Below are 24,538 nucleotides of genomic sequence, written 5' to 3'. Positions count from 1 at the left end.
TTGTAGTTTTCTGTTGTCTAGGCATCTGGTTTCCTTGGTTACCCCAGTCAGATTTTCCCAGACCAGAATGAGTTCAGGTCTCAGAATGTGTTTATCTTCAGGATATATCTTAGAGGAATGACAGACTTTCCTGTAAGGTCTCCAGTCACTGTGCTTTTCCTAACCTGCCCAGCAGGTGGCACCTGTCAGCCCATTGCTTCCCATTGGTGTAAGGAGATGTGGCCCCTTCAGTTTCTGTTTTGGCTGTTTTCCCCCAGGCTCTGGGCTCTGGTTCTGAAGGGAAGGTTGAGCCCCACCTCCTTACTCTTAGGGAAGATACATCCCCTAGGGAGTGATCATCTGCATTTGAGAAGTCTCTCTGAGTCTGTTATCTCCACCCCTGTCTGGGTCAGAGTGCTGCAAACTAAAAATGGCTATGGCTCTCTCCTCTGAGACCCTCCATTTGAGAGAGAAAAAAGGGGAAAGAAAGCCCCCTTTTAGAGCCAGTACTTGGCCCCCCAGCTTCACTTGTCAGCCAGAGATAACACCTGGTCTTCTGGGCTCCCCCTCCAGTTCAGAGGCGTCCTCTGACTCTTTAAGGTCAGTCATCACTAAAAGCCTCTGTCTACTTGTTGGGGATTTGTTGCTTGTATTCAGCAGTCCACAATTGTTAATTAAAACACCGGTTGGAGCTGGACTGAGCTATATTCACTTGCTGGGAGAGTGCTGCTTTCTATCACAGTGAGGTTTTTCAGCTAAGCCTGCCGTGGGGTGAGGGGACTCCAGGCACAGTTCTGCAGTTTTTACTTATAGAGTTTATGCTGCAATCTCAGGCATTCCTCCCAATCCAGTTTAGTGTATGATGTTTGGACAGTCACAGTTGTCCCCTAGCAGTTATTCCAAATTATTTACTTGTTGTTCCTGGTTTTTCATTAGTTGTTCCAGGGGACTAATTAAATTCCACTCCTCTGTATGCTGCCATCTTGCCCCACCCTCCCATGCTTGAAATTTTGGACCAGCTTTCAAATTTCATGAAATTTTTGTCAGACATTTGATTTTTAATTATTAAATGTAAAAGTTAATTTGGGAAGAACTGACATATTTACTATATTGATTCTTCCTAAACATAAAAAAAGGTATGCATTTTTACATGCTTCAATCTTTTTATAATCTTTAGGAAAATTCAAGGGGTTTACATTACTAAGGAGAGGACTCAAGAGTTTGAAAAGTTTTGTTTTATATTTTTTTATTTTTTATTTAAAAATATTATGACACAGCTCAGAACCATTGCAATTAAACTTTTGCTTTTGTGACAGTGAAATTTTCAGAGATTTTGCAAGAAATTAACTAGAGGGCATTACCTTGGGGTCCATGAAGGGAATTCAAATGATAAGACCATGAACTCCCTACAATCATATTAAAAATCTCTGTGTAGGTCAAATGTTCATTTTTCTAAAACTATTTCATACAAACGCATATAAAGTAAAGGTCATTGTTCAGTTGTGTCCTAAATCTTTAGAAGTATTGCTGATAATTTTTAGTAAAAGTAAAGGAATTTTTTTTTGTAGAACTGAATTTAGCAGTTTTTTGCAACATTTTAGATCAGATAACTACTAATCATAGAAAGGAAGTAAAAGATGTGGTGTAATAATTTGCAACAAAGAAAAATTTCCTTTTTAACTAGAACATTCTAGGACTTGGCTCCATGAATGTGCAATGAGCTTGTTAAAGAAGGAAAGTGGTTCTATTCAAAGAGATACAAGGTGGTGAAACAGATCAAGCAAAGAATTATCTCTGGATGCAGTTAGTCCCTCCAACAGTGCTGCCATGACAGGTAGTTCCAGAAAGTGGAAAAAAGGAAAAAAAAAAAAGAACTCCAGCTTAGGCTGGAAAGTGATCTGGGAAACAAGGTAAATTACAAGAAGCCATAATTGCACTGGCAGTCCATACAGTGGAGGAATACTTTTCCACACAGATCTGCTTTTTGTTTTTTTTTCTCCCTCCATTATTTTTAATGTCATGAAGAGGGGTCTGACAGCTCTTTCTGAGATTGTGACCCAGGGGTTAATACTTAATAAGTCCATTGAAGTATAATGACATTAATGAACTTTCAGGATTTAGCACAGTTCTTGCCACTGGGAAATATTTAGAAGATATAGTGCCTTTCCTTCCCTTGAAGTATAGATAATCTTGTTGCTCTTTTATACATGACAGAGATTTAAAAAGTAATCTTAAGGCATAATGTATAATTACATCATAAATTTGACTTAAAAATGTTTCATCTTTTAGTGTTCACCTTGGTATTTATGGTAAGCATGAGTTTTTGACATTAATTACAATTGCAATTATTTGCACTAGTATTGATATTACATGTCTATGCTAATGAATTACCATGTACATGTGGGTAGAGTTTGTATGTATGTTGTTCATTGCTGTACCCCTACCACCAAGTAGAGTGACTGAGTTATAATAAATACCAATATATATTTTGAATGACTGAATGATGTTAAAAATAAACAATTTCAAAAGTTCTAGAGTTCCATGTATATTAATCTTCCTCTCTAAATTATCACCCCACAGAAGCCATAAAACATGGAAACATCACAGAATTTATCCTGCTAGGCCTTTTTAAAGATGAGGATGCAGAGGCTGCCTGCTTTGTGCTGTTCTCACTTTGCTATCTTGCAATTCTCTTGGGAAACCTGCTCATTCTGCTCACAATCAGGGGCAGCAACCTCAGTGAGCAGCCCATGTAGTTTTTCCTTAGCTACCTGTCCTTCATGGATGTCTGCTTCACCTCTACAGTGGCTCCCAAACTGATCACAGACTTACTGGTCCAGTGGAAGACCATCTCCTACAACAGCTGCATGGTCCAGATGTTTTATGCTCACTTCTTTGGCACCACTGAGATGTTCATCTTGGTGGCCATGGCTTATGACCGTTATGCAGCCATCTGCAGACCCCTTCATTATATGATCATCATGAGCAGACAGGTGTGCTATGTCCTAGTGATGGCCTCTTTTACTGGAGCATTTATCCATTCAATCATGCAGGTATTAATTATCATAAAACTTCCCTTCTGTGGCCCCAATCAGATAGATCACTGAATCCTGTGATGTATTCCCCCTGCTAAAGCTGGCCTGCATTGACACCAGTCGGTTGGTGATTGGAATCATTGCCACCACAGGAGTAATCTCCATTTTGACCTTTGTTGCCTTGATAATTTCCTACATCATCATCCTGTCCACCATGAGGACCCGCTCATCTGACAGCCGCCGCAAAGCCCTCTCCACCTGCAGCTCACATATCACTGTGGTGTTCATGTTCTTTCTGCCCCTCATCTTCACCTACGTCCCCATGACTGAGTCTGTCAGTGACGACAAGGTGTTTGCCCTGTTTTACACCATGGTTGCCCCCATGTTCAACCCCCTCATCTACACACTGAGAAACACAGACATGAAGAATGCCCTGAGGAAAATGTGGTGCTGAGACAAGCTGTTTGAAGGGAAATGATGTCTCTGGTGTTTCAGTCCTTGTCCCATTTTGTTAATGTAGCTGGTACAGAGGGTGGAGTGCTGCATCTAAAGTTGCAAACTCCAAACAGAGAAGACCTGTCACCCACTCTCTTTCTGTTACTTTTTACTTCTCTGAGCCTGTCCCTTCCAGCTCTGACATTCTGGAACTTATTTTGTCCTTATTTGATCCCACACATAGTGGACATTAACATCTGTGATGGTTTGGAGGCTTTATGGACCTCAGAGAATTATGTTTTAAATTTAATCTAATCCTGTGGGTGTGGACTCATTGTGTGTAGGATCTTTTGGTAAGTAGGGTCTTAATTTAAGATTTGACACACCTCATTCAGGGTGGGTCTCAATCCTCTTACTGGAGTCCTCAACAAAAGGATGAAATACAGACAGGCAGATACAGAAAAGAAGATACAGAAGCTGAGAGAGAAAACCACAGGAAAAGATAGGAAGCCACTGAAGTAAGCTGATAGCAACGACACCCAGAAGAGAAGGGAAAGACCAACAGATGCTGCCATGTGCTTTGCCATCTGACAGAGGAATCCAGGTGTCGTCTTGATGATGCCTTGATTTGGACATTTTCATATCCTCCAAACTGTAAGCTTGTAAGCTAATAGATCCCCATTGTTAAAAGCCAGCTTATTTTGTGGTACATTGTATTTCAGCAGGTTTAGCAAATTAAAACAATGTCCTTTTACCATGACAAATTTTAAAGACTGAATGGCTTGGCGATCATACCCTGCTTTACAAAATAGGACTGCTCATAGTAAAGGAGGTCCCAGGCACTTCTTGTTTTAGAGATTTCCATTATTACAATAATAATAATAATAATAATAAAGTAATGTCAAAAAACATTGCAAGTATTTTTTAACTATTTGCATTGAACAAATTATGATTCCAAATAATGAAATGCAACCCAATTATACTATTCACAGTATAATTATTGAAGCTATGAATATAGGTGTATGGTAATTAATGTTCTGTACCCAATCAGTATAGTCATATAACTCAGAATTTCAAGATTGACGGTAATCATCTTTTTGCAGTCCTATAAGTGTACTTTTATGACTGTATTTGCAACCTCATTTAAAATATCTTTGTGAGTATACAATTGATGCTCTCTGTAAATGTGTGGCATGGAGAATCTCTCACCATGTGAAAAACCTTGAACTTAGCATTTTTCTTAGCTGAAGAGATGGATATTCCTGGGTGCAGTTTGTTAATTCTCACTGCTCATAGTACAAGTTGCATCTTTTGAGGTTTACTTTCACTATTCAAATTATGCAAAACTGTTTTCTCTCCACTCAGGCAGATGATCATATTAGGGAGAAATAAAGAATATTGGACTAATCAACCAGTTGAACTAACTGAAACTGGGACATAGGACAAGTTCACCTTTGGTCCATGAGGTGCTTCATCTATACAGGAATCCTCAAGCTGTGTAAACTGGAAAGGACCTCCAAGGTCATCTAGTGTCATCTGCTCCTTCAACACATGGGGGGAACATAACTGAGGCCCAGAAAATGGGTAAAAGTTCACCAAGCTTGCAAATGTGAGATAACTAGAACTGGTACTTCCTGGTGCTCCTTTCTATACACCACAGCCCCCATTAAGAAAATAAATTCTATATATGTAATGTATTATTGTTCCATGCACAATGGGCAGCCAAATTTAAAGTCAGGAATACATTTGCAGAAATTAACTACAGGTGAAGAAGATTTCAACAGATTTTCTCCTCCCAAATTTCCACATGTATACTGTTTGAAAAACAAGAGAGCTTAGAACCCAAAGGAGAGGTGCATAAGTGATGAATTATATTGAAAATGAGACAAATAAAATAATAGAGGGTCAGCTGAGAGTCTAGTTTTGACATTGGTTTTGTGGTTATTACCTCCTGAATTAATTTAATGAATTAAATTAGCTGATTGTGAAAAACCTCTGGTGGGATTATCTCATTCAAGAAGGTGAAGATCAACAGAGATGTCTAGAGCTGGATGGGCAAGTGTTCAATTCTGTTTTTTATTTTAAGAAGTCTGTTGATGATGAGTATATAGGCCACATTTTCCAGTAATTAATTAAATTAGCTGACAGCGAAAAATTCTATTTGGTTTCTATGAGTAGGAGTCAAGGTTTTCAGGAGTCTGTTTGAATATGGCTTGTATTTATCTCTTTTCACCCCTCTTACTATAACTTATCAACAAATGAAGGGTGAAAGGAAGTCTATCTGAGCATGGTTAATATTACATTGATTGCTTTCTGTGTGTTATCCATGGAAGAAAAAGTGGAAGGGAGGCTGGCTGCACACTTAGATATTTAGAATTCAGCTTTTACGTGTATAGTCAAAGTAATGTGCTGTCCTTTGTGTTCATTCTCTCCAACGTGCCTTTTCTTCAGTGTTCATTTCAAAATAACTCACACTAAATATACAGAAGGTTTTATACACTCAAGAACATGCCTCAAAATCCCCTCTTCCACAATTTGACCATGCCATTCTTGAATCATTGCACTCAATAATGCTGTGTAACTAGACATTCCAAAACTCATGACTTATTCAACAAGTATTTAATTCTTGCTCATGTGTCTGTGGATTTGCTGGGGTTCAGCTGATCCAGACTGGGCATGGCTGGGTGAATCTCAGTCTTCAGGGTGGATTCAGGTAAAGTTCATGTACCTCTCATTCTTATGCATAAAAGAGAAGTCATGTCTTATTCTTTGAAGGTTGTATTGTACTGAAAGCTGGGTGCCATGCAACAACTAGACACATCAGAGCCACTGACCAGATGAAGCATTCCCACTTGGGCACTACAAAACAGTGAATTTCTGGAGACCCTGACACATGAGAAATATCTCAATCTCCCAGATATGTTTAGATGAATAAAAGGTATTCCATATTAAGGAGTATGAGTTAGCTTCATAAATTCAGTCAAGCATTACATGGAAAAATGTTTAAAATATTCTCCAGAAACCAGAAGTATAACCACTAGTTAGAAGATACAGGGAAGCAACTATTCATTGTTTTGCACCATTAAATAAATTTCTTCATCTGGAATATGAGAAGTGGTGCCATTATTTTCATTTATGTAGGTATCTGTTTTGTAAAGACACATCCCTCATCTTGTGGCAGCAATGTTAGAAAACTAAAAATCTGGCATCCAATGTTATAATCACACATCTATGGAATAAATTGTTGTTATTGACTAGACTTGTCCTATGGAAACTGGGAAGACTCAGTTCTTGTCATTCTAGTTTATTTCCTTCCAAAGAACCAAGAGGAAACACTCTGAGCTCCTTGGATAAGGCTTGACTCCAAGAAAATTTTGTGAGTGGGAAAAGCTTTATAATGTCAGTGGTGGAAACAGTGACATACTATTACACATGCTCCCCTTCCCAAGTTTTGAGAACCATGAGCCTGGCAGCTTTTACTTTCTTAGGGACCTCAGGCATGCAAGATCAGTAATATTATCTTCCTATATTCAAACATTTTAGTGCAAAAGTATAAGGGAAAGAGTACTATGTAAAATGTATTTATTTACATTTTCTTGATCAGGCCAATTTCAGCTCCGTTTGTGTTGGTAGGCAGAACAGATGGGGGTATATAAATCCAAAGAAAGGATCTGTGGATTCCATAACTCACACACCTTGTAAGCTCTAAGAACAGAAAAGTCTAATCCTAGCGATTCCAAACTCACGTTTCCTGAACAGTGACCACTGGCTGCATAAAAAGCCCTATAGAGGTTTTTAAAAATACATGTTTTTATATACATCTTAACCCTGGCCTACTGAATCAGAATCTCTTGGACTAGTTTCAATTATCTGCTCAAAAATCTGTCAAGATGATTCCAATCACTAGTCAAGCTTAAGAAGCACTAATCTAGTCTTCATTTTAAAATTGAGGACATTGAGGCCCATAGACATCAGTGAGTATATGTCCATACTGGGACAATAGCTAAGAATTTGCATGATCCCAGGGCAAAGGATCTTGACTTCTTGATTATACCTCCTAACTTAGATTTCTTGCTGCAGTTTTCCTATCTTCAATTCTGTTGTTGTGGCAAATCATCAAACATTTTTTAAGCCTTAACTGGGTGTGGCCCTCAACTTAAGTAATGTTTACACACACACACACATGCACACACCCCACACAACCATACATACACAGTAACCAGATAATCTCATTTATGGAAAAGGTGATGGGATGACGGCAAAGGGGTAGTCAGTGTGTGTTCATCTGCTACAGGAAAAAAAGTCCAGGTCTCATGGTGAAGGAAACACATTTATCTCAGGCAAGTGTAAGCTTACATGAGAGAAGCATAAGTTTGTTACTATAGACTGAGTCTCTCTGGAATTCACAGCTGGAAATTCTGCTTAGGTAAGTGAAGAAAGCAGTGAGAAATGGCTCAGCATATTCATTAAAGCTGTTTGGTTCAAACAGTGGAGGAAATATGATTTCCCAACCATGTACTACAGTACATTGCGCTCACCCTGTTGATTTGCATCACACTTACCTATCTTTCAGAGGTGACTGTTTTTATTCAGTTTCTTCAATTTTTCCAGTTAGTCACTTTACATTAACAGGGACTCTGGCTACAGAGTACAGGTAGAGATTACAGTCCAGTTAGCAGAAGCATATTCATGGGAGTTACAATTGAAAGAGGGATTTTAAAGGTAAATTTGTCAAACATCCTTGTGTGGGCAAAGACAATGAGTACAAGAGAAAGGAAAAGGTTTTTCAAACATCAGAGGATAACAGGTCTTTTGTCTTTTAAACCTGTTTCATCTCTTTTACATTCTGCTCACTCTTTCCCTCTCATTCCACATCTACTAGATTTGGTTTTGGTCAGAATCTGTTTGGGGGAGCACTTACATCAGAATGCTTTAGTTTAGATCTCTGCCAGTTTTTATGTATTCTTTCTTTAAGGCAACATAAACTGAGTGCTTAGTATACCCCAATCACAGTTCTAAGCACTAGAAAACAGCCTTAAATAATTCACAGTAGACTTTTACTCTTTAAAGAAAATGGAAAATGAGCCAGAATAGGGAGGAGAAAGCGATGATGCTGAGTAAGTTCCTGATGATAGCCTTAGTTTAATAAAATTTCTCTGGCCTAATATTTTACAAAATTATCTGATTATTAGATATTACAATGAATGTAATAATAATGATGATAAACATTACTTTCCATCTGTAAAATGTGTTGTCTTATTTGTTCCTTTCACCCCTGTGAAGTTGCTATTATTCTCTGCATTATACAAATGAGTTAACCAAGGCTGAGAAAATTTAAAGTCATCAGCTTAAAGTCTCATCACATCAACCGTTTGCTGTTAGCCTGCCAGAGAAACTTCCTGCCCCACAGTTTCTTCACTGCATTCTTTACTTCTGCATTTCTCAGTGTATAAATCAGGGGATTTAACATAGGAGTGATAATGGTGTAAAAGACAGCCACCATCTTATTCTCTGAAAACGTAGTATTGGGGTGCATGTACATGAAGTACGAGGACCAAAAAAGATGACCACAGCAATGTGGGAGCCACAGGTAGACAGAGCTTTACACCTGCCTGCTGCTGACTGCTTTCTCAGGGACACCAGGATGATGCTATAAGACATCAACAAACTAACAAAGCTCCCCAGAGCGATGGTCCCACTGTTGGCTGTCATGACAACACCAACAACATATGTGTCTGTAAAGGCAAGTTTCAGCACAGCACCCGGATAATGAAGTGTATGAACTCACCTATCCAGGTGCCCAGCAACATGTTTTTGCATCTGTCCCGATCCATGATGGTCATACAGTGTAGGGGTTTACAGATAGCCACATAACAATCATAGGCCATTACAGTAAGAATGAAGATCTCAGTATAACCAAAGAAATGTACCCCAAAGAGTTGCAGCATACACCCCACATAGGAGATAGCTTTAGTCTTGGATAATAGGTCAACAATCATCCTGGGAGCTGTCACTGAGGAGTAACAAATGACCACAAAAGACAAAGAATTGAGAAAAAAATACACAGGAGTCTTAAAAGTTTGCCAGTGCAAACAGTCAGCATGATGAGGAGGTTTCCCAGAGGAATGACTGTGTAGAAGAAAGAAAACACCATGAAACAAATTTCTTCAATCTGTGGACTCTGAGAAGGGCCCCAGAAAATGAATTCAGTTACACTGCTTATTTTTTCCTTGGAATTAATCCAGCAGGGAAAATTCTCAACAGACAATCATACTATCTGAAAGAAAAACATAAAAATTACCACACCATTATTTCTAATGATGAACAAACATAATCATAATAGTAGATAATGGAAAATGTGTACTTATTGCTGTTTGGCACAAATGCTTAAAGCAATTGAAGTGCATGTATTCTGATCATCTTACTCCATACCACAGTCAATTCATTCCCTTCAGATGAGGAAACAAAGTGCAGATAGAGAAAGTGAACCCTCTAGTCAACCACCTAATGGTTCCACATCCCTCACCTTTATTTAAGGTTTAATCACCTGCTTGTTGGTTTTTTTCCCCTAAACACTTATTTAGTTTTTTATTCTGTGTAGGAAACTCAACCTAATTTTGAAACAAAGTTGTGTTTGGGCTTGCGGCAATATTTCTACACCTGGAGAAGTTCACCTGTGGTTTGACACAGAAAAGAGAACTTATGCCCTTGTTTTCCCTTCTGAACACAGCCATGCCTGGACCTTGTATTCATCAGCAAGGATTCAAGTAATTGAGATTGAGTGAATTCTGCAAGTTCTCCTAGTTATGAAACTCAGGTCTTTGTGAACATCAGAGATTATGCTCTCAGGTGATCTCAGGCTTTTTACAATCAGGAGGTGGTGCGGTATAGTAAAAAGAGAACCAAAATTATACAAACCAAAATTATACAAACCTATTTAACCGGGCTACAATGTTCCATGTAACATAATGAGGTTCTCTTTCCTTATTTGTGCAATGAGAGTTTTCATTTCAGTATCTTCTCTATCATTCTAAGATCTATTTCTTGTAGATACAATATAAAATCACTTGTCAGCCTGAAATAGCCACAAAAGTCCCATAAAGAGGTAGAGATAAGAGCAGATAAAGCAATTTTTAAAAAAGCTGACAAAGACAAAGTAAGATCTGTTTGATTTGAAAGATGGGTAAGTGAAGTCTCAGGTAATTTCTCCATCTTCAAACAGGGAGGGTTTGAGGAATCCCCAGATGTTACTTTGCCTTAGTCTTGGTCTTTCAATCATTTGTCTGTTGACAAAAAACAAAACAAAACAAACAAACAAACAAACAAAGCCACCGCTCCTTTATTCTTCTAACCTTCAAGTTTCATGCTAGCTTGAGTTCTCCTAGTTTGGATGAATTCAATATTTCCGGAAGAGGTCATCACTGAAAGATAATTTAAATGGGTTTAGGAAAATTCAGCAGTGGTGTTTCAGGAACTCTAGAGGGGTCACTGGAGTGTTTGGGTGGAAATAGTTTGTGGAATAGTTTTGATTTAAAGGACTTTCATGGTGCTTCCTCAAATCAAGCCATAGATATAAATGATTCCTCTAAGTATATGTTAGGCTATGATTATACAGTATCTTATAATCATTAGGAACTTTATCCACATGAGGCCACATCTCTTCAACATACCTGTCAAATTTAGTGGCCACAGCTGTCACTGAACTTTCTGCTCTCAGTTATCCCTTTGCAGCAACACTGCCTGCAACTTCCAGTTTGAGGGGAACTGCATGGCTGCATGTCCTCCTGTCTGCGAATTCAAGTGGGTGGAGTAGTCACTTTTAGGTGTGACTTCTCTTTTGCAATGCAAAATAACAAGAATTCTAATGTTAAAATAATAATTGAAATTTCGAGCTCAGGCATATCCCTCTGCTTTTACATGCTAAATCTCTTTTGCTTTTCCTTCTGGATTAAAAAAAGAAATACTCTTCCCCACTAAGACCTTCATTTTGAGAGAGCTCAAATCATAGCAGTTCTTGAGAACTGTGAATTGTGTTGCTTGAGTTTTATCCAACAGAAACTGGTCCTTTATGTATTGGCCTGAATTGCAGCATCACTGTCCATACCACAATGTCCTAGAGAAGAGAAGAGAGTCCTGCTTTCTCCTTGAATAAACTTCCACTCAATTGATTCCTACTTCTCCTTTCTGAAAGTCTCAAACATGAAAATGCCTCACTTTCCTTTTTTGTGTGTGGGGGGATTTAAAAGGAAATGTTTTATTGACTATTCTAATTTGAAGCTGCTTACAATGAAAAGAAAAGTCTCTAACATGTAAAAGCAATGAATGAAAAAACATACTTAACCCTAAATCATTACTGGATAGAAATCCACTGCTTAACAATGTGACTTAAAAAGAAAGCATGAGAGCATGCAACTGCTCTAATACATAGGATTAGAAATAAAGATTAAAAGTACATTTGTTTTGGCAACTCTGAATATATAATTATAAAATTTACCAGATCTACAGTCTTGTGTAGCCCTGCTTAATTTCCAAATATACTGTCATTGAAAAACCTTGAGGAAACATTAAAAGTATTCTAGGCTACTTCACTGAACATTACTGAATATTGTGTTCTTGAAATATCAGAGCTAAAAATGCTGTGGTTTTTAAAGTTACATGGCTAAGGGAGTAATAAAAGTATTATTATTTTATGTTTCTTTTCATCCCACAGATTTATGTTAAAGGAATCAATTATGTTAAAAGTGGACTGATTCAATGAGTAACCAGTTGCAGAATCAAAGTTGTCCTTTTGGTAGAATGTCAAAATTTATAACATTTCCAAAGCATTTTCATATTAATCTACTCAAATAATTCTAATAGCTTAGTTAAATGAGTCTCCGTTTACTCCTTTTTGCTGTGTTCGTAGTTGCAAAGGAATCCCTTTAGTGCTACTGTGGGAAAGGTTCTGTAGGCTTTGATCTAACTCTCAAAGTAACATAAATATTTAGTGTTAAATTACTGACCTCTAGGAAATAAGGAGTCAAAGGCATTGAGAGCACAGAACTGATACTTTGGATGCAGAGAAGGGTGAAGATTAAGTTGGAACATTTGTCCCTTCTATAGTCAAGTCCTAACTATATGATAATAAAGTCTCAACCAACTCCTGATTAGTCCTTTCTCTTTAAATTACATACTATACATTGATTAGATGCTGAAGAAAGTAAAAAAGAAACATTAATGAATAGGAGATGGTATAGAAACAGAATTTCTTAAAAGGCCCTGGATCAAAAAATTTTACAAAGACATCTTTTGAAAATAATCACTATTTGTGAGCTTATTAATACACAGAGATCAACACTTTGTTTAACCAAGTCATGTAGCTTACCAATAAAATAGCAAACAAACCATTTTAAACAATTTATAAATTACTTGACGTTTCTTTTGTTAGTATTACTTTCTCAACAATGTACAAAAATAACGCTACAGAGCTATCCACCTAGCCTGTCTCTGTCTCTTGCAAAGTCCTGGGGCCCTGTAAACAGACTGGCCATCAATCTTCACTGTAGAGGTCCCCGGCAAAGGGCAGGTGCATGTGGCTGCCCATGTCATTGGGCAATCGAGATAAGTCTGGCAATCTCTGGATCCGGGACCTTCTTGGGGCACCAGGGAAACTCTGGCTAACTTGTGCTTGTTTTCTTCCAATTTATGCTCTTTCTCTGTAAAGGCTTCCTTTTGACAAGGAAGAAATTCTGCTAACATTCCAGTGAGTTGCTTCCTGTCACCTATTTCTGCTACCAATCTGCCATTGTGATGTGCCAGCAACATACAAACATCCTCTACCATTTTAAAAGGCTTTCTCCAGATTCTTTATCTGTTATTTTATCTGGTAGGGATACTTCTTGGACTTCAACAGGCAAAGAAGATACCCTCTGATGAACTGCTGAATCACCTGAGGCTGCATTTTCTAGATTTTGTAATGCTCTAATGAGATTTAAGGTATGTGGTGGTTCACTTGGTGATACCAGGGAGGACGTTTTCATTCTCATCCACCTCTATCTGTTCATAAGTTTGCCTCCTAGACCTCTATTCCCAAATAGATAACACTCTTGTTACAACTTTCATCAGTTTTACACAAAACATGCTTAAAAGCCTCCACTATACCTGGTGCAAAAACTTTCGCAAAGTCTGGCCCCTTCCTTTAGCCCTTCTGAATGACATCATTGGCTAGGCAGAGAAAAGTAAGCTTCCTGTTTGGTTTGGCTTTATGCAGCTGCGGCTCCCACAGGATAATGATGATGGGCCGTAAGTGCTTGCGGTGGTGGATGAGCCACAGGGACAAAGTCTGCACACTCTGCTGCAGTTGTTTCAACTCCGACAGCGTCTTCTCCACTGCCACCTCAGAAAAGGCGGACAACCCTCGGACAACACGTTCCTGCAGTCCCACGCGCTGGGACTGCGTGGAGGAAAGTTTCACAGCCCTCTACGAGGCCTCACCCCCCCGCTTCCCCACTCTTCCCCACGCCCTCACCCCCCTCCCCACTCCCTCACCACCGCTGCCTCCAAGTCCAAGTCCAGCTGCAAAACCCCCTCAGTTTCCTTTGAAATGATAAAGCTTTTATATATATATATATATAATTTTTATTTTTATTGAGATTGTTCAGATACCATATGTGCCGGTTTGAGTGTATTGTGTCCTCCAAATGCCATTATCTTTGTGGTCTTGTGTGGGGCAGGCGTTTTGGTGATGGTTGGATTTGCTTGGAATGTGCCCCACCCAGCTGTGGGAGATGATTCTGATGAGATGTTCCCATGGAGGCGTGGCCCCGCCCATTCAGGGTGGGCCTTTATCGGTGGAGCTATATAAATGAGCTGACTCGGGAGGAAGAAAGAGAGTGCAGCTGGGAGTGATGTTTTGAAGAGGAGCATGCTTGCTAGAAAGAAATGTCCTGGGAGAAAGCCGTTTTGAGGCCGGAGCTTTGGAGCAGACGCCAGCTGCCTTCCTAGCTAACAGAGGTTTTCCGGACACCACAGGCCGTCCTCCGGTGAAGGTACCCGATTGCTGAGGTGTTACCTTGGATGCTTTGTGGCCTTAAGACTGTAACTGTGTAGTGAAATAAACCCCCGTTTTATAAAAGCCTGTCCATCTCTGGTGTTTTGCATTCTGCAGCATTAGCAAACTAGAACAAGTCCAGCTGCAAAACCCCCTCAGTTTCCGTTGAAATGATAAAGCTTTTTATATATATATATAGTTTTTATTTTTATTGAGATTGTTCAGATACCATACAATTATCCAAAGATCCAAAGTGTACAATCAGTTGCCCCTGGGTACCCTCATACAGCTGTGCATCTATCACACTTAATTTTTGTTCAATTTTTAGAAACTCTTCATTACTCCAGACAAGAAATAAAGTGAAAGATGAAAAAAGAAAAAAAGAAAAGGAGACTGTAATCCTCCCCTATCCCTAACCAACTCCCCTCAATTGTTGACTTGTAGTATTGATATAGTACATTTGTTACTGTTTATGAAAAAATGTTGAAATACTACTAACTGCAATATATAGTTTGTAATAGGTATATAGTTCTTCCCTATATGCCCCTGTATTATTAACTACTAATTGTATTGTCATACATTTGTTCTGGTTCATGGAAGCGATTTCTAGTATTTGTACAGTTGATCATGGACATTGCCCACCATAGGATTCAGTTTTACACATTCCCATCTTTTGACCTCCAACTTTCCTTCTGGTGACATATATGACTCTGAGCTTCCCCTTTCCACCTCATTCACACACCATTTGGCGCTGTTAGTTATTCTCACATCTTGCTACCAACACCCCTGTTCATTTCCAAACATTTAAGTTCAACCTAATTGGACATTCTGCTCATACTAAGCAACCACTCCCCATTCTTAAGCCTCGTCTTATATCTTGGTACCTTATATTTCATGTCTATGAGTTTACATATTATAATTAGTTCCTATCAGTGAGACCCTGCAATAATTGTCCTTATGTGTCTGGCTTATTTCACTCAGTATATTGCCCTTGAGGTTTTGTCATCAAACCATTTTTTTTTAATATCGTTTTGTTCACTCACCATACATTCCATCCCAAGTAAATAATCGATGGTTCTCTGTATGGTCATACATTTATGTGTTCATCACCTTCACCACTATCTATATAAGGGCATCCACATTTCTTCCACAAGGCAGGAGGGAGAGTCAAAGAAGGTAGAGAGGCAAAAGAAAGAGGAAAAAAATGACAGCTAGGAAGGAGGAAAAGGAAAAATAACCTTAAATCAAAGTGGAATAAAGAATCAGACAATACCAATGTCAAGTGTCTAACATGCCTCCCCATCTCCCCCTCTTATCTGCATTCACCTTGGTATATCACCTTTGTTACATTGAAGGAAGCATAATACAATGATTCTATTAGTTACAGTCTCTAGTTTATGCTGATTGCATCCCTCCCCCAATGCCTCCCCATTTTTAACACCTTACAAGGTTGACATTTGCTTGTTCTCCATTGTAAAAGAACATATTTGTACATTTTATCACAATTGTTGAATACTCTATATTTCACCAAGTTACACAGTCCCAGTCTTTATCTTTCCTCCTTTCTTCTGGTGTCTCACATGCTCCCCACCTTCCTCTCTCAACCGTATTCATAGTTACCTTTGTTCACTGTACTTACATTGTTGTGCTACCATCTCCCCAAATTGTGTTCCAAATCACGCACTCTTGTCTTCTATCATCCTGTAGTGCTCCCTTTAGTATTTCCTGTAGGGCAGGTGTCTTGTTCACAAAGTGTCTCATTGTCTGTTTGTCAGAAAATATTTTGAGCTCTCCCTCATATTTGAAGGACAGCTTTGCTGGATATAGGATTCTTGGTTGGCGGTTTTTCTCTTTCAGTATCTTAAATATATCACACCACTTCCTTCTTGCCTCCATGGTTTCTGCTGAGAGACCCGCACATAGTCTTATTAAGCTTCCTTTGTATGTAATGGATTGCTTTTCTCTTGCTGCTTTCAGGATTCTCTCTTTGTCTTTGACATTTGATAATCTGATTATTAAGTGTCTTGGCATAGGTCTATTCATATCTCTTCTGTTTGGAGTACGCTGCGCTTCTTGGATCTGTAATTTTATGTCTTTCATAAGAGATGGGAAATGTTCATTAATTATTTCCCCTATTATTGCTTCTTCCCCCTTTCCCTTCTCTTCTCCTTCTGGGACACCAATGATACGTACATTATTTTACTTTGTTTCATCCTTGAATTCCTGGAGACGTTGCTCATATTTTTCATTCTTTTCTCCATCTGCTCCTTTGCATGTAGGCTTTCAGGTGTTTTGCTCTCCAGTTCCTGAGTGTTTTCTTCTGCCTCTTGAGATCTGCTGTTGTATGTTTCCATTGTGTCTTTCATCTCTTGTGTTGTGCCTTTCATTTCCATAGATTCTACTAGTTGTTTTTTTGAACTTTGGATTTCTGCCGTATATATGCCCAGTGTTTCCTTTACAGCCTCTATCTCTTTTGTAATATCTTCGCTAAATTTTTTGATTGGATTTAGCATTAGTTGTTTAAATTCCTTTATCTCAATTGAAGTGTATGTTTTTTCCTTTGACTGGGCCATAACTTTGTTTTTCTTAGTGTAGGTTGTAATTTTCTGTTGTCTAGGCATGGTTTCCTTGGTTATCCAAATCAGGTTTTCCCAGACCAGAACAGGCTCAGGTCCCAGAGGGAAGAAATGTTCATTATCTGGTTTCCCTGTGGGTGTGTCTTAGAAAATTGCTCCACCCTTTGATGCCTCAGGTCACTGTGCTTTTCTGCCCAACAAGTGATGCCTGTTAGCCTATAATTCTTGACTGTTGTGAGGAGGTATGGCCGTGTTCCCCCAGGCTCTGGGGTCTGGTTCTGAATGGAAAGGACCCCATCCCTTTCCTCCTAGAGAAGACAGACCCCCCAGGTGGAGGTCATTAGCATTTCAGTGGTCTTGCTCTCTGCTTGTGCTTTCTCCACCCTTCCCCAAGTCACAGCCCTGGAAACTGAAAATGACTGGGGCTTTTTCCACTGAGCCGAAAAAGGAACAGATAGTCCCCTTCAGACCCAGTCCAAGGTGACCCTCCGGCTCTCCAAGGTCAGTCGTCACCCAAAGCCTCTGTCTGTTTTTTGGGGTTGCGTACCTGTAGTGAGCAGTTCACACTCGCTACTTAAAACCCCAGTTGGAGCTCAGCTAAGCTATATTCGCCTGCTGGGAGAGAGCTTCTCTCTGGCACCATGAGGCTTTGCAGCTTGGGCTACGGGGGAGGAGGTCTCACGACTTGGTTCTGCAGGTTTTACTTACAGATTTTATGCTGTGTTCTTGGGCATTCCTCCCAATTCAGGTTGGTGTATGATGAGTGGATGCTCTTGTTTGTCCCCCTGCAGTTATTCTGGATTATTTATTAGGTGTTTCTGTTTTTTTGTAGTTGTTCCAGGGGGACTACTTAGCTTCCACTCCTCTCTATGCTGCCATCTTGCCCCGCCCTCTGAAATGATAAAGCTTTTGATTGGCATTTTCTTCTTCACATTCATATCTATTCTATCTAATAATTGTGAATAGATACACTTTATCATCTTATTAGCATCCTCTTAATAATTTTACTCTCCCTTTACTTCTGAGAACAGTGTCTTGCAAATATATGGCACATGCTCAAAATATAGTAGCTTAATTGAATTCTCTATTTTCATCAAACTTCTATACAGATTAGAAGACATAGATTTAAAAGAAAATAATCTCACCACTGTTTTCCAGGGTTTCAGTTTTGCTTTATTTGTCTATCTCTTCCTGAGATAATTTGAGAGCAGCTGACCAAAATAAAGTAGGAATGGTGCCTTCAGAATTAGTTTGTGAATAGTTAGTACCAGAGAATCTTCAGAATTGCTTTGTGAATACTTATTACCCACAAACTCAAGGGCCGGGAAGAGTCAGCCTCTCTTGGTCCTGGTTCTGTGCTCACTCACTGAGATCTACCACTTCACAGGATCTTTGGCAATAAATGTCCTTTTCTCTACTCCTTAGAAGGTCTATCTAAAGAGAATGATGCAAAATTATAATGACCTCAGGAAAGCATTTCCCCAAAGTCTTAGCACATGCATAGTCAGAAACATATAAAAGACTTAACAGTGGGCTTTATCCTCCTTTTGTCTTTTCACTTCTTTAAAAAAATAAAACAAACATTTCTATTTTTTGTGAAATTTGAAGTCCAATGACTTCTCCTATTAAGAGCTATAACACTAATTCAACACATTTCAAGAAACATATGATTTTTGTGATTGTATTATGATCTATATCTATTTAATCAATTAATGTATGTGTATATATATATGTAAATTTCAATCTCTGTTTTGGGGCTATTTCGCTGTTGAATTTCAATTGCTCCATTCTTTTAAAAAGTGCATTTTGGTTGGAAAATAGTGGATTCAATAGTGCTGCTGGAGTTTACTGCTTTTCTGCTGATTTCTGGAGAGAAAACATGAAAGTATTTCTTTCTAGCTTATGCCAGTGATGGCTTGTAGTGTAGGTTTTCATTCTTTCTTTTACTTTTTGAGAGTAAGATATTTTAGAGTAAACCAAAATCGAAGTGTGGGCAGGGCTGTATTCCTTTTGGAGGCTCTAGGGGAGAATCCATTTTCCTTGCAAGGATAGGTATAAGTGAAACTCTTCAAGTGCCATTTCTAGTCTCCTAAAAAGACTTAAAGTGAGACAGAAAACCAAGTTTCAGTCCTTACTGCTGCAGTTGTTCTTGGGGCCATAATTGATACTCATCAACTTACTCTTCCAACTACCCAGGCTAGATCTCCCCCACACTCATCTGTCAGCTCTCATTTGCTTAACTGCTCAGGCGATCCACATCTTCACCCAAAAGGGGTCTGAATCCTTTCTTGGTTTACTCATGTCAGTGGATTCCACTGACAACTAGCAGCTTTCTCAGTTACTGATGGAGAATAGCACTTCCACAGCACTATATGTTGCTTCCAAAATATAAAGAACCATCAAGTATTGTTCTTATTTGCTAGTGGTAGGAAGTGTCAGGCAATGGCTATTCTTTTTTTAAATTTCTGTTTTGAGGGAATTTCTGTATCAACTGAACACAGGACTTCTAAGAATTTCACTCATGTGGCAGTTCCTGAAACTTCTTCATGGTCCTTATCTTCAAATTTCTCTCATATATATAATTTAATAATGTATAAATTGCTGATTATTAAAACAAAGCAAAAATTAAAGTCTTAAAGCCACAAAATTTAATTTAAAAAAAAGTGGTTTAAAATCACAATACCAAAACTTAGCTTTAAAAAGACTTTTTTTTTTTTTTTAATATTCTGTAATTTGGGCTGGATTCAGCTGGGTGGTTTTCCTGCTAGTGTCATCTGGAAACACACTGACAGTTCAAATGAGGTACATGGTCCAAGATGGCCTCATTCATAAATGTGGCAGTTGGCTCAGGTACCTCAGTTCTCTTTCATGTCTCCTTGCTCACCAGTCTGTTTTGCTTGATGGTGTCAGCATAGTGGACTAATCTGATATTTTGCATAATATTCAGAAGTTTTAATACCCTGGAGTTCTATTATGAAAAAAAAAAAAATGACTGTAGATTACATGGTCTTGGTGTGAAATACTACTGTGTTCTGTGTAAAGGTGAATTTCTTTTGGTTAGCCTTTTCATGGGGTTGGAGAAAAATTCATTCACAAGATGAGAGTACCAGAAGCTCTGATACTCTCATAAAGTTAATATTCCTGGCACTACAGTTTCTACTGGGGCTACCACCTGAGTGATATTCCAGTAGTCCGTAGTCATATGCTACAATTCATTTGCTTGTTGCATGGGCCAGACCAATTAATTCCATAGTGATATTATTGAGACTTTGAATCTTACAAATCTATGATTGCTATTTTCCCTAAAAACCTTATAAAATACTATTTTTCTTCTGCTTTTCTATATTGTCTGTGATGTATTGGCTCTTATTACAGAAGAATCAATAGAAGGGTTCTTCCAGGTACTAGGTATATCTGTTCCAATTAAGCATTTGAATAATGGGGAAATACTCACAGGATAGATTCACAGGTACACTGAGCCTACCCTGAAGGAGTCTTGAACCAAAATTCAATTCATAATGTGATCTTCATAAGCCTCCATTCTAAATGGAGGACTATGATAGTATTTTAGCTCCTCTTATATCATGACAGATCAGAACTTATATCCAACAACCCTAATGTGTGAGTAGTCCCTTTTCCCCAGTGCAAGGCTCCTGTGGCAAATGATCCCATTCTTAAATTTTCCTTTTTCCCAAGAAATTCACATATCTTGGTGTCATTTGCTATAACCCATAATTCTGTCCAAGCTCCAAGGAGATGGCTGTCTATACCTTAACAGAACACTAAATCCCAGGTCCCTATTCAGTGTATCCTCCCTTCTCCAGAATGAAATTCTGTCCATCATCTAAGTCTAAAACTCTCAAGTTCCATCCCAAAAAGTGTTCTCTCAATTCACACAGTTCATATTAGTGAAGTCCTGCAAATGCACTTGAGGTATAGGATATTTTCGCTCGTATTCGTAGCTTTGCTTGTGTTAAACTGAGATTTGACTGTGTTTATTGGTCTGGACATAATTGAGGTTGCTGTCATTTGAGTTGGGGAAGCACAAATATCCATCTTGTGTGGCTCCTGTTTCAGGGAAAGTCATTCTGTGTTCTCCAAAGGGATGCTGTTCTTATGGAGCTAGGGTAGAGGACTGACTCTTCTAGCCCAAAGATTCAGAGATTTTGAAAGTTCCAGATCTCAGACTCTCAAACAAATCTCTGAATTTCATCTCAAACATACACCATTCAAAATAATGATGAAGCTCTAAATTGTAGTTTATACATGCTTTATTAAGAGAGTTGATCCTGCTGCTAGCATGAAAATTAAAATTTAGCACCATAGACTCACAAGGAAAAAAAATGTCTAATATATGTGAAGGCAGAAATGTGGGACTGTTTAGTTAGAGCTGAACCTTTCAGGATCCCCTGACTATAATGCTTGATCCCAGCTCTCTACCCCAAAATGAAGTGCTGGGACTCGTGCCATGCTCCTCTGGTACCTGGACAGGAGCTTCTCTAGCACCGTGGGCACTGGCTCTTGATGGGTGACATTGTGCTCAACACTTGGCTGCTGAAGCAGGTGTCCATTATGTAGCTCATGTGGTACCATTTTTGGATTACAGACATATAGCACTTCCCCAGGCTACATGCTGTTTTTTTCCATAATGAAACTTAATAAGAGTCATCCTATGAATTAAATAAACAAAATGATCAAACGCAATGCAAACCACTTGCAATATTTATCATGATAATTAGGAATTCAAGCACAATTATTTATTAAATTTTAATATAATATTTACACATCATACATTCATGGAAATGGAATTCTTAATACCAGTTGTTGCACTGCCTTTTATTCTGTAGAAATGATCACTTGATTTAACATGTATTCATTTTAAATAGCTTTATTGTGATCTAATTTACATACTATAAAATTCACCAATATAAAATGTATAAATCCATGGTGTTTGGACCATTCACAGTGTTGTGAAATCATCACCATTGCCTAACTATAGATCATATTTATCATTCCTAAAAGATTCAGTACCATTAAGCAGTCATCCCCCTTTCCTCTTTTTCACCTTTCCCTCCCCTAGTAATAGGTAAACACTAATCTATTTTCTGTCTTAATGGATTTGCTGAACTTGGATATTGCATACCAAATGAAGCATACAGTATGTGATCTTTTGTGACTGGCTACTTTCAAAGTTTACCCAAATTGTAAAATGTATCGGTACTTGGTTCTTTCTTAATGCTGAATAATATTCCATTATATGGACCACTATCCCTTCATTAGCTGGATGACATATGGAGTGCTTCTGCACTTTGAATAATTATGAAAAATGCTGTTATAAACTTTCATGCACAACTTCTTGCATGGACATATATTTTCATTTTTCTTTGGCATACACCTAAAGGTAGAATTGCTGGATCAAATGAGAACTATATGTTTTCTTTTTGAAGAAATACAAGACTTTTCCAGAGTAGCTGCACTATTTTACATTCCCACCAGCTATGTATGAACATTCTAATTTCTCCACATCTTCACCAAAACATGTTATTGTCTCTATATATTGTAAAATTATTATTATTATAGCCATTGTATTATGTGTGAAATGGTATCACATTGTGGTGTCAATTTGCATTTCTTAATGACTAATGATATGGAGAATCTTTTTGTTTGCTTTGGGTCATTTGTACATCTTTTGTGAAAAATGTCTATTCAGAGGTTTCATCAATTTTTTAAATTGGAATATTTGTCTTTTTATTATTGACTGTTAAAAATTTTTTATGTTTTCTGGAAACAAGTCCTCATCAGATGTATGATTTGCAAATATTTTCCCCCACTCTGTGGATAGGATTTTCATTTTTTGTTGGTATCAATTGCAGTACAAAGTTTTAATATTGATGGAGTCAAATATATCCTTTCAAAGTTGCTAGTAACACTATTTTTAATAAAATATTTATGTATCTTCCAATAATGGAAATGAAATTCTTAATGAGAGTTGGTCTGCTGCCTTTTTTTTCCTGTAGAAATGATTACTAGATTTGACCAGTAATTTTTCCTGTGACTTAGAGTTTTTTGTAATACAACTTTTATTGAGATAAAATTTACATACAATGAAGTACACAGTTTAAAGTGTAGGGCTTAACAAGAGGTAGCATATTTCTATCAACCCAGAAAATTCTGTCATTTCCTTTTTAGTCATGTGAGAAACAAGCACTGTTCCTAACAGGAATAAACACTCACCCAATTGTGGAAAAGAAAAGAATTTATTCACAATCTTGCAAGAATGGGCACCCAACCAAAATGGGGGGGGGTTGGTGCACAGAACAATAGACCCAGCAGTATTTATTCCCTAAGCCTAACCGCAAGTCCCTCCACTGTTTCTCCAGAGGCTGGATACTCCAGAGGTTACATTCCATTGGACAAGCCTAACTAGGCCGCCCAAATTTGAAACATGCAGACTGCCCAAATTGGAAACATTTGAAAAAAAGTCTCCTGGGCAAACTTGAAACACTTGAAACAAGTTTCCACCCCTCTTTCCTTTGTTCTTGAAAGGCAGAGCCCTCTGAGCTAGTTTGATAACAACTTATGGAGCTATTTTAGGAACATCTACCCCCCCCCCACCTTGCAAGGGCAGTAGGCATATAAACAGGGGGACCAGCGCTTGGCTTCTTGACCCTCTACCATTGCCCTGAGCTGCCCCCACCCTGTGTGAAAGCTAAACTTAAATCTAATTCTCACAGTCAAATTCTCCCAGATGTAACCACAGTTCTGATTGTTATCACTCTATTTTGGTTTTGCCTATTCCAGAACTTCATATAAATTGAATGACAGTATTTCATCACTTGTGTCTATTTTCTTTATTTTTTAGATCCATTTTTGTTTTTCCATGTATCACGAGTTCATATTCTTTTTATTGTAGAAGAGTATTCCATTATATCAAGTTGACAAATTTTCTTTTAAACAGAATATTGTCAATTTTCACTTAATGTAGTTACTAATATTTTTCAGTTTGTTTACTTTATTGCAGTTGTTTTTCCTTTGACCCCTATGTTATTTCTAATCATTTTTCTTCCTTTCCTATCTTCTTTTGTGCTAAGTATTTAATTTTTCTGTTCAGTTTTCAATTCTGCCTTCTCTATCTCTGTTTATTGTTCTTGTAGTGGTAATCCTAGGAATTATAATAAAATATTATTGTAATTAAAATACACTTATTTTAGTAAATATGATGAAATATATTGCTCATTTCATTAAAAATTTTCAACATATTTATTGCAAATTGCCTCAAATTAAAATGACTATTTTATATGTGATATAAGATTCTTGAAAGTATAGTTATACTTTCCTGCTTACTCTGCTTTGTGCAATTTTTTCATATATTTTTTATTCTTCATGTGTTATAAAACTTGCAATTTATTTGTTACTTTGTTTAGTGAAATATAAGTTAAATAATTTCAGAAGAAAAATAAAAGTAATATTTATATATAAATATA

General features: G+C 37.9%; 3 pseudogenes; 1 reads left to right on the top strand and 2 right to left on the bottom strand.

Moving 5' to 3' along the window:
* The first annotated feature begins 1,806 nt into the window (after positions 1 to 1,806).
* LOC119536718 lies at positions 1,807 to 3,468 on the top strand (annotated as a pseudogene).
* Positions 3,469 to 8,808: 5,340 nt separating this feature from the next.
* LOC119536717 lies at positions 8,809 to 10,183 on the bottom strand (annotated as a pseudogene).
* A 2,795-nt stretch (positions 10,184 to 12,978) lies between these two features.
* On the bottom strand, positions 12,979 to 21,647 carry LOC119536716 (annotated as a pseudogene).
* Positions 21,648 to 24,538: the final 2,891 nt, after the last annotated feature.

The sequence above is a fragment of the Choloepus didactylus genome, chromosome 6, assembly GCF_015220235.1.
Source record: "Choloepus didactylus isolate mChoDid1 chromosome 6, mChoDid1.pri, whole genome shotgun sequence".
Lineage (NCBI taxonomy): Eukaryota > Metazoa > Chordata > Mammalia > Pilosa > Megalonychidae > Choloepus > Choloepus didactylus.
Note: the sequence above shows the minus strand (reverse complement) of the source record. Positions and strands in the feature narration are given on the sequence as shown.